An 11,628-nucleotide genomic window follows, 5' to 3' on the forward strand; every position below is an offset into this window, starting at 1 on the left:
AGTCATTAATTGAGATTTTAAAAATCAAATCTTTTTCAAAACTAATTTCTATCATATCTTTTCAAAAATATCTTCTTATCTTATCTTTTTCAAAAATTTGATTTCAAAATATCTTTTCTAACTTCCTAACTTCTTATCTTTTCAAAATTGTTTCAACTAACTAACTAACTGTTTGTTTGTTTCTTACCTTTTTCAAAACTACCTAACTAACTCTCTCTCTATAATTTTCGAAAATATCTTCCCTCTTTTTCAAAATTTCCTTTTAATTTACTAATTATTTTAATTTTTGATTTCAATTTTCAAAAAACTACTAACCTTTTTCAAAAACTATTTTCGAAAATCACTAACTCTTTTTCAAAAATTATTTTCGAAAATTCTCCATCTCTCTCATCTCCTTCTAATTTTTTATCTACTAACATCTCCTCATCTTCACCCCTATTCCTTTTCTTCTTCTACTAACAATAAGGAACCTCTTTACTGTGACATAGAGGATTCCTCTTCTTTTCTTTTTCTCTTCTCTTTCTTATGAGCAGGGACAAAGAAAAAGGCATTCTTGTTGAAGCTGATCCAGAACCTGAAGGGACTCTGAAGAGGAAACTAAGAGAAGATAAATTACAATAATCCAGAGACAACCTTATTGAAAATTTCGAACAAGTAAAGGAGATGGCAGTCGAACCCAACAACAATAATGCAAGGAGAATGCTTGGTGACTTCACTGCACCTAATTCCAATTTACATGGAAGAAGCATCTCCATTCTTACCATTGGAGCAAACAATTTTGAGCTGAAACCTCAGCTAGTTTCTCTGATGCAGCAGAACTGCAAGTTTCATGGACTTCCATCTGAAGATCCTTTTCCGTTCTTAACTGAATTCTTGCATATCTGTGATACTGTTAAGACTAATGGAGTAGATCCTGAAGTCTACAGGCTCATGCTTTTCCCTTTTGCTGTAAGAGACAAAGCTAGAATATGGTTGGACTCTCAACCCAAAGATAGCCTGAACTCTTGGGATAAGCTGCTCACGGCTTTCTTAGCCAAGTTCTTTCCTCCTCAAAAGCTGAGCAAGCTTAGAGCTGATGTTCAAACTTTCAGACAGAAAGAAGGTGAATCCCTCTATGAAGCTTGGGAAAGATACAAGCAGCTGACCAAAAAGTGTCCCTCTGACATGCTTTCAGAATGGACCATCCTGGATATATTCTATGATGGTTTATCTGAGCTATCAAAGATGTCATTGGACACTTCTGCAGGTGGATCCATTCACCTAAAGAAAACGCCTGCAGAAGCTCAAGAACTCATTGACATGGTTGCCAATAACCAGTTCATGTACACTTCTGAGAGGAATCCTGTGAGTAATGGGACGCCTATGAAGAAGGGAGTTCTTGAAATTGATACTCTGAATGCCATATTGGCTCAGAACAAAATATTGACTCAGCAAGTCAATATGATTTCTCAGAGTCTGAATGGAATGCAGGCTGCATCCAACAGTACTCAAGAGGCAACTTCTGAAGAAGAAGCCTATGATCCTGAGAACCCTACAATAGCAGAGGTGAATTACTTAGGTGAACCTTATGGAAACACCTATAATCCATCATGGAGAAATCATCCAAATCTCTCATGGAAGGATCAACAAAGGCCTCAACAAGGCTTTAATAATGGTGGAAGAAACAGGTTTAGCAATAGCAAGCCTTTTCCATCATCCACTCAGCAACAGACAGAGAATTCTGAGCAGAATCCATCTAGCTTAGCAAATTTAGTCTCTGATCTATCTAAGGCCACTGTGAGTTTCATGAATGAAACAAGGTCTTCCATTAGAAATTTGGAAGCACAAGTGGGCCAGCTGAGTAAAAGGATCACTGAAATCCCTCCTAGTACTCTCCCAAGCAATACAGAAGAGAATCCAAAAGGAGAGTGCAAGGCCATTGAATTAATTACCATGGCTGAACCCACAAGAGAGGAGAAGGACGTGAATCCCAAGGAAGAAGACCTCCTGGGACGTCCAGTGATCAATAAGGAGCTTCCCTCTGAGGAACCAAAGGACTCTGAGGCTCATCTAGAGACCATAGAAATTCCATTGAACCTCCTTATGCTATTCATGAGCTCTGATGAGTATTCCTCTTCTGAAGAGAATGAGGATGTTACTGAAGAGCAAGCTGCCAAGTTCCTTGGTGCAATCATGAAGCTAAATGCCAAATTATTTGGTATTGAGACTTGGAAAGATGAACCTCCCTTGTTCACCAATGAACTAAAGGATCTGGATCAACTGACATTGCCTCAGAAGAAACAGGATCCTGGAAAGTTCTTAATACCTTGTACCATAGGCACCATGATCTTTAAGGCTCTGTGTGACCTTGGTTCAGGAATAAACCTCATGCCCCTCTCTGTAATAGAGAAACGGGGAATCTATGGGGTACAAGCTGCTAAAATCTCATTAGAGATGGCAGACAATTCAAGAAAACAGGCTTATGGACAAGTAGAGGACGTGTTAGTAAAGGTTGAAGGCCTTTACATCCCTGCTGATTTCATAGTCCTGGATACTGGAAAGGAAGAGGATGAATCCATCATCCTAGGAAAACCTTTCCTAGCCACAGCAAGAGTTGTGATTGATGTGGACAGAGGAGAATTGATCCTTCAATTAAATGAGGACAACCTTGTGTTTACAACTCAAGGATCTCTCTCTGCATCCATGGAGAGGAAGCAGAAAAATCTTCTCTCAAAGCAGAGTCAACCAAAGCCCCCACAATCAAACTCTAAGTTTGGTGTTGGGAGGCCACAACCAAACTCTAAGTTTGGTGTCAAACCCCCATATCCAACTCTAAGTTTAGTGTTGGGAGGTCTCAACAAAGCTCTGCACATCTGTGAGGCTCCATGAGAGCCCACTGTCAAGCTAATGACATTAAAGAAGCGCTTGTTGGGAGGCAACCCAATGTTTATTTATCTAATTTTATTTTTGTTTTTCATGTTTTCTTAGGTTCATGATCATGTGGAGTCACAAAATAATCAAAAAAATTGAAAATGGAATCAAAAACAGCAGAAAAAAATCACACCCTGGAGGAAGGCCTTACTGGTATTTAAACGCCAGTAAGAAGCATGTTTTGGGCGTTCAACGCCAGAACAGAGCATGTTTCTGGCGCTGAACGCCAGAAATGGGCAGCATCTGGGTGTTTGAACGCCAGAAATGCACCCTGGAGGAGAGCTGGCACTGAACACCGAGAACAAGCATGGTTCTGGCGTTCAACGCCAGAAATAAGCTACAAATGGGCGTTCAACGCCCATAACAAGCACCAACCTGGCGCTGAACGCCCAGAGTTGTGTGCAAGGGCATTTTACATGCCTAATTTGGTGCAAGGTTGTAAATCCTTGAACACCTCAGGATCTGTGGACCCCACAGGATCCCCACCTACCTCCACTCACTTCTTCTCACCCCTCTTTCACACAATCCTATAAACACTCTTCCCCAAAACCCTTCACCAATCACCTCAATCTCTCTTCCCCATCACCTCTTCACCACTCACATCCATCCACTCTTCCCCATAAACCTACCTCATAAACTCCACCTACCTTCAAAATTCAAAATCAATTTCCCACCCAAACCCACCCTAAATGGCCGAGCTTACCCCCCTCCCTTCCCTATATAAAGCCTTCCATTCTTCTTCATTTTCACACAACACAACCCTCTCTTTCCCTTCTTGGCCGAAACACACCTCCCCCCTCTTTTCCATATTTTCTTCTTCTTCATCATCTAATTCTTTCTTCTCTTGCTCGAGGGCGAGCAAAATTCTAAGTTTGGTGTGGTAAAAGCATAAGCTTTTTATTTTTCCATTACCATTGATGGCACCTAAGACCGGAGAATCCTCTAGAAAAGGAAAAGGGAAGACAAAAGCTTCCACCTCTGAGTCATAGGAGATGGAAAGGTTCATCTCCAAAGCCCATCAAGACCACTTCTATGATGTTGTGGCCAAGAAGAAGGTGATCCCCGAGGTCCCTTTCAAACTCAAAAGAAATGAGTATCCGGAGATCCGACATGAAATTCAAAGAAGAGGTTGGGAAGTTCTAACAAATCCCATCCAACAAGTCGGCATCCTAATGGTTCAAGAGTTCTATACCAATGCATGGATCACCAAGAACCATGATCAAAGTAAGAACCCGGATCCAAAGAACTATGTTACAATGGTTCGGGGGAAATACTTAGATTTTAGTCCGGAGAATGTGAGGTTGGCGTTCAACTTGCCAAACATGGAAGAGAACGCACGCCCCTACACAAGGAGAGTCAACTTTGATCAAAGGTTGGACCAAGTCCTTATGGACATATGTGTGGAAGGAGCTCAATGGAAGATTGACTCCAAAGGCAAGCCGGTTCAACTAAGAAGATTGGACCTCAGGCCTGTGGCTAGAGGATGGTTGGAATTCATCCAATGCTCCATCATCTCCACTAGCAACCGATCTGAAGTTACTGTGGATCGGGCCATCATGATTCATAGCATCATGATTGGAGAGGAAATAAAAGTTCATGAAGTCATCTCTAATGAACTCTACAAAAAAGCCGAAAAGCCCTCTCCTGGGTCAAGGCTAGCTTTTCCTCATCTTATTTGCCATCTATGTTACTCAGCTGGAGCTTTCATAGAAGGAGGCACTTCCATTAAGGAAGAGAAGCCCATCACTAAGAAAAAGATGGAGCAAGCAAGAGAGCCCATTCATGGAGCTCAAGAGGCGCATGAAGCTCATCACCATGAGATCCCGGAGATGCCTCAAATGCATTTTCCTCCACAAAACTATTGGGAGCAAATCAACACCTCCCTAGGAGAATTAAGCTCCAACATGGGACAACTAAGGGTGGAACATCAAGAGCACTCCATCATCCTTCATGAAATAAGAGAAGATCAAAAAGCAATGAGGGAGGAGCAACAAAGACAAGGAAGAGACATAGAAGAGCTCAAGGACATCATTGGTTCCTCAAGAAGGAAACGCCACCATCACTAAGGTGGATTCATTCCTTGTTCTTATTTCTTCTGTTTTTCGTTTTCTATGTTATGTGCTTATCTATGTTTGTGTCTTCATTACATGATCATTAGTAGTTAGTAACTATGCCTTAAAGTTATGAATGTCCTATGAATCCATCACCTCTCTTAAATGAAAAATGTTTTAATTCAAAAGAACAAGAAGTACATGAGTTTTGAATTTATCCTTGAACTTAACTTAATTATATTGATGTGGTGACAATGCTTCTTGTTTTCTGAATGTATGCTTGAACAGTGCATATGTCTTTTGAAGTTGTTGTTTAAGAATGTTAAATATGTTGGCTCTTGAAAGAATGATGATTAGGAGACATGTTATTTGATAATCTGAAAAATCATAAAAATGATTCTGGAAGCAAGAAAAAGCAGCAAAGAACAAAGCTTGTAGGAAAAAAAAGAGAAAAAAATAGGCAAAAAAAAAACGAGCAAAAGCAAGCAGAAAAAGCCAAAAGCTCTTAAAACCAAGAGGCAAGAGCAAAAAGCCAATAATCCTTAAAACCAAAAGGCAAGGGCAAATAAAAAGGATCCCAAGGCTTTGAGCATCAGTGGATAGGAGGGCCCAAAGGAATAAAATCCTGGCCTAAGCGGCTAAACCAAGCTGTCCCTAACCATGTGCTTGTGGCGTGTAGGTGTCAAGTGAAAACTTGAGACTGAGCGGTTAAAGTCAAGGTCCAAAGCAAAAGAAGAGTGTGCTTAAGAACCCTAGACACCTCTAATTAGGGACTTTAGCAAAGCTGAGTCACAATTTGAAAAGGTTCACCCAATTATGTGTCTGTGGCATTTATGTATCCGGTGGTAATACTGGAAAACAAAGTGCTTAGGGCCACGGCCAAGACTCATAAAGAAGTTGTGTTCAAGAATCATCATACTGAACTAGGAGAATCAATAACACTATCTGAACTCTGAGTTCCTATAGATGCCAATCATTCTGAACCTCAATGGATAAAGTGAGATGCCAAAACTATTCAAGAGGCAAAAAGCTACAAGTCCCGCTCATCTGATTGAAGCTATGTTTCATTGATAGTTTGGAATTTATAGTATATTCTCTTCTTTTTATCCTATTTGATTTTCAGTTGCTTGGGGACAAGCAACAATTTAAGTTTGGTGTTGTGATGAGCGGATAATTTATACGCTTTTTGGCATTGGTTTTAGTATGTTTTTAGTAGGATCTAGTTACTTTTAGGGATGCTTTCATTAGTTTTTATGTTAAATTCACATTTCTGGACTTTACTATGAGTTTGTGTATTTTTCTGTGATTTCAGGTATTTTCTGGCTGAAATTGAGGGACTTGAGCAAAAATCAGATTCAGAGGTTGAAGAAGGACTGCTGATGTTGTTGGATTCTGACCTTCCTGCACTCAAAATGGATTTTCTGGAGATACAGAACTCAAAATGGCGCGCTTCCAATTGCGTTGGAAAGTAGACATCCAGGGCTTTCCAGCAATGTATAATAGTCTATACTTTGGTCGAGTTTAGATGACGTAAAAGGGCATTGAACGCCAGTTCTACGCTGCTGTCTGGAGTTAAACGCCAGAAACAAGTCACAAACCAGAGTTGAACGCCAGAAATACGTTACAACCTGGCGTTCAACTCCAGAAAGAGCCTCTACACGTGTAACATTCAAGCTCAGCCCAAGCACACACCAAGTGGGCCCCGGAAGTGGATTTATGCATCAATTACTTACTTCTGTAAACCCTAGTAGCTAGTTTATTATAAATAGAACTTTTTACTATTGTATTAGACATCCTGGATTGTATTTTGATCCTGTGATCAAGTCTTGGTTACTCTGGTCCCCCTCTGGCGCCGAGACCAATGAACTCCTTCATTACTTATGTATTTTCAACGGTAGAGTTTCTACACTCCATAGATTAAGGTGTGGAGCTCTGCTGTTCCTCAAAGATTAATGCAAAGTACTACTGTTTTCTATTCAATTCATCTTATTTCGCTTCTAAGATATTCATTCGCACTCCAACCAGAATGTGATGAACGTGACAATCATCATCATTCCTTATGAACGTGTGCCTGACAACCACTTCTGTTCTACATTAGATTGAATGAGTATCTCTTAGATCTCTTAATCAGAATCTTCGTGGTGTAAGCTAGAATGATGGTGGCATTCAAGAGAATCCGGAAAGTCTAAACCTTGTCTGTGGTATTCCGAGTAGGATTCAATGATTGAATGACTGTGACGAGCTTCAAACTCGCGAGTGCTGGGCGTAGTGACAGACGCAAAAGGAGGGTGAATCTTATTCCAGCATGATCGGGAACCTCAGATGATTCGCCGTGCCGTGACAGGGCATCTTGGACCATTTTCACAAGAGGAAGGGATGTAGCCACTGACAACAGTGATGCCCTTGCATAAAGCCAGCCATAGAAAGGAGTAAGACTGATTGGATGAAGACAGCAGGAAAGTAGAGATTCAGAGGAACGAAAGCATCTCTACACGCTTATCTGAAATTCTCGCCAATGAATTACATAAGTATTTCTATCCTTAGTTTATTATCTATTTTCGAAAACTCCATAATCAATTATTATCTGCCTGACTGAGATTTACAAGATGACCATAGCTTGCTTCAAGCCAACAATCTCCGTGGGATTCGACCCTTACTCACGTAAGGTATTACTTGGACGACCCAGTGCACTTGCTGGTTAGTTGTGTGAAGTTGTGACAGACAATAAAACTAGATCAGAGCACCAGGCCTTTGAAACCATGGATATGTATCACAATATCGTGCACCAGTGCTCAAAAATGCTTGGAGCACGCGTACGCGTGGATGGTGCTCTGTTTTTCAAAAATTTTTCTAAGTTTTTGCACCAAACCAAGCCTTCCAGACCTCCAAACAGCTACCAAAACACCTTGAAAACTTATTTAACATAACAAATTGCCAAATAAACTCAACAAATCAATCAAAACATGAAATTAAACTAATTTTACCAATAAGTTCAAAAGAGAAAAAAGGAAAGGTTGTACCATGGTGGGGTGTCTCCCACCTAGTACTTTTGTTTATTGTCCTTAAGTTGGACTTATGGGGAGCTCCTCATTAAGGTGGCTTGTGCCTGAAGCTATCTTTGAACATCCACCAATGCTTAGTTCTCCATTGTGCCCCAAGATTTCTCATGAGTTGCACCATGTTTTGATGGAGTTCTTCATAAGCTTGGGGCTCCCAAAGGCGATCCTCTTCTTTTAATCTGAGATCCCACATTTTATTTTCACACCCGGCTTGAAGTTGATCATTATTAGTCCATCCGGGTGGCAAGCAAGATGAATTCTCAATGAAATGCCCAACAATCCTCCTAGACCCATCGAGTTAAGCACTATTCCAACCTTTATATTTCATTTTTGATGTATCAACCATAATGAGCCTTGATTTACAATGCCAACCACGAAACATCTTTCTCTTACGCTTCATCCCGCAAAGCATCCTAAGTTGACCATTCATTTCAAGCAAGCCATATTCAAGTGGGATAATGAAGCTAATAGAAATGAATTTTACCCACTCAAAGGAAGGAGTAGATGACAACCTAGGCAAAGACGCTTCCAAGGATCTTGACAAAGCATATTCAATGCCCGTCCTTCTATTTCTAGGGACTTTCACCTCTTCACAAGATTCCTCAGATGGAATCCTTTTGTCCAACAATTTTATCTAAGCCTTTTCCCTTACTAAGATTATAGTTAGAGGGATGAGAGAAATTTACCTCCTCAACACTTTCAAATGCACCAGGAGAAGGTTCCTTAAGCTCAAAGGATTCTTCACCACTAAGATTTGATGCTTGATCTTCATTGTCAAGGGAACTCGATTCTTGCTCTATCCCGTCCAAGTCTTCATATGGGATATGCCTTAGAGGTTGTGCACATTTCTCCTCAACAAAAACTTCAATCTTGTTGGAGGGATTTTCTTCAACGCTGTGTTCCCATGGGGGTTCCGCATCTCCTAAGTCTTCAACCACTTCTCCCTTTTTATTAACAATTAAAGCTTCCTCCAAATGTTCCAATACAAAGCAACAATCCTCATTTTCCACCAGATTTTCTAATCTCTCCTGCATGCTATGCTCTTCATTTGATTCTCCACATGTTGCCATGGGAGTTCCTTGAGTGTCCAAGCATTGGGAGGCTAATCGGTTTACTACCTCGGCCAAGACGGCCGTAAATTCTAGTACCTCCCTTTTTATCTCCTCTTGTCCTTGAACAAGAACATTAACGACATCATCCATTGGAGGTTGGGGTGGATGGAAGGGTTCATCATTTTGGAAGAAGGACTCATAGTAGGAAGGTGGTTCATCGTAATAAGGATGTGGTGGTTCATCTTGGTAATAGTATGGAGGAGGTGGTTCTTGGAAGTATTGAGGTTGAGATGGTGGTGGTTCAATATGTGGCTCATATGGCTCGAAAGGTGGTTGGTGAAAAGGGGCTTGTGAGTATGGTTGCGGGTTATGTTGAGGATATGGCTCATAGGCATATGGTGGCGGTTCTTGAGAGTCACAAGGAGATTCACCATAGCCATTGGATTGATATGCATCATCGAATGGCTATTGTTCATAGTACATTGGGGGAGGTTGTTGCCATGAAGATTGATCATATGCATATGGCTCCTCCCACCTTCGATTATCCCATCCTTGATATACATCCTCATTGTTGCTTCCATTTCCTACAACATGGTTAGAACCAAACTCATAGCCAAGGTGAGAATTCATAATGAAAAGAGAAAATAAAAACAAAAGCTAATAAGAAATAATGAAACAAAGTCCTAAAACTAGCAAAAACTAACAAGCAATCCAAGAATAAAGCTATTCACAATATTCATATATAAACAATAACCAATAACATAACACCATTGCAGTTCCCCGGCAACGGCGCCATTTTGATGAACGGATTTTTGATGGTATAGAATTTCACAAATGAAATCTTGTTGTAAGTATAGTTTCTAAACCAACAAATAATCCTTTCATACAAACATTTGGTTGTCACAAATAACAAACCCCTATAAAAATAACTGAAGTATTCAAACATCGGGTCGTTCTCCCTAGAAATTGTAGTAAAGTGTTCTTGTTATTGGCTATGAAGTATGTTTTGGGGTTTTTGAGTTAAGAGACAAGAAATGTAAATGGCAAAGGAAATAAACAAACAACTAGAAAAGCTCTTGGCAAGGTATAAGAACTAGAAGTCCTATCCTAGTTATCCTCCTCAATTGTGATGAGAATTGTCCATTGCTCCCACTTAGTTAACCTCTAACTATGAAGGAAAGTCAAGTGGATGAATTAACTTGATTCCACAAGTCCTAGCCTAATCATGATAAAAAAAAACTAGCTTTAGTGGCATTCAAGTCAATTAGCAACTTCTAATTATCAATCAACAAAGGAGTTTGATAACTCAAGAGTCACTAATTACTCTACCTAGGACAAGAGGAGAAAAATCTATACTAAAATCCAACCAAGCATTTCATCAAATACTTGAGAGGCATAAAAGGAAAGCATAGTAAATTGCAAGGAAAGTAAATCTACACTACTCAATTGAAAGGAATTAACAACAATAAAGCAAATCAACAATAAAGGAAATCAAAACATGAATTGCATTAAAGAGAAAATAGAAGAACAAAAGTGCATCAACATAAAAGTAGAGAATTACAAGAACTAAATGCTAAACTAGAGAGAGGAGAGGTAGAAAAACAAAAAGTAAATCAAAGCATGAAATTAACCTAGATCTAAGAAATCCTAATCTTAACCTAATCCTAATTCTAGAGAGAAGAGAGAGCTTCTCTCTCTAGAAACTAACTAAAGCCTCTTGAAAACTAAACTAAACTAATTGGTAACTAATTGGTTCATCCCTCTTCAATCCTTGGGTTAAATAGCATCAGAAATGAGTTGGATTTGGCCCAAAATGCTTCAGAAATTGCTGGCCACGAGTTGCCTTTAGTGAGTCACGTGCAACATTCCACGCGTATGCGTATATCATGCGTACGCATCCCTAAATGCCAGGAAAATATAGCAAATTTTACATCATTTTGAAGCCCCGGATGTTAGCTTTCCAACGCAACTAGAACCGCCGTATTTGGACCTCTGTAGCTCAAGTAATAATCGATTAAGTGCGAAGAGGTCAGGATTGACAACTTTGCGATTCCTTCCTTTCTTCATGAGTTCTCCATTTCTACATGCTTTTTCTCCATTCCCTCAATCCAATCTTTGCCTCCTAAACCTGAAATCACTTAACAAACAAATCAAGGCATCTAATGGAATCAAGGTGAATTAAATTTAGCTATTTTAAGACCTAAAAAGCATGTTTTCACTCTTAAACACAATTAAAGGAGAATTTACAAAACCATGCTATTTTAGTGAATAAATGGGAGAAAAGTTGACAAAACACTCTAAATTCAACACAAGATAAACCCTAAAAATGGGGTTTATCAAAGTTTGAGTTTCTCACAAAGCCTCTTGCAATTCCAGTAGTTGCTGGGCAAGGGCGTGCAGTTGCTGAGTCAATGGGCCATCCTGTTCAAGACGGTTAGGTTCAGTATACACTGCCTTAACCTCTCCTTTTATGGAAGTCTCAACAGATGAGTACAGATGTTGATTAATGGCAACTGTCTCAATATGCTCTTGAGCTTCTTCAATGGTCTTTCTCAT

General features: G+C 39.8%; 1 non-coding gene across 1 annotated transcript; it reads right to left on the reverse strand.

Moving 5' to 3' along the window:
• Positions 1–1,062: 1,062 nt before the first annotated feature.
• LOC112787743 (small nucleolar RNA R71) lies at positions 1,063–1,170 on the reverse strand. The gene has a single exon (XR_003195138.1). It is a non-coding gene; the product is annotated as a small nucleolar RNA R71 (small nucleolar RNA).
• Positions 1,171–11,628: the final 10,458 nt, after the last annotated feature.

The sequence above is a fragment of the Arachis hypogaea genome, chromosome 20 (genome assembly GCF_003086295.3).
Source record: "Arachis hypogaea cultivar Tifrunner chromosome 20, arahy.Tifrunner.gnm2.J5K5, whole genome shotgun sequence".
NCBI lineage: Eukaryota > Viridiplantae > Streptophyta > Magnoliopsida > Fabales > Fabaceae > Arachis > Arachis hypogaea.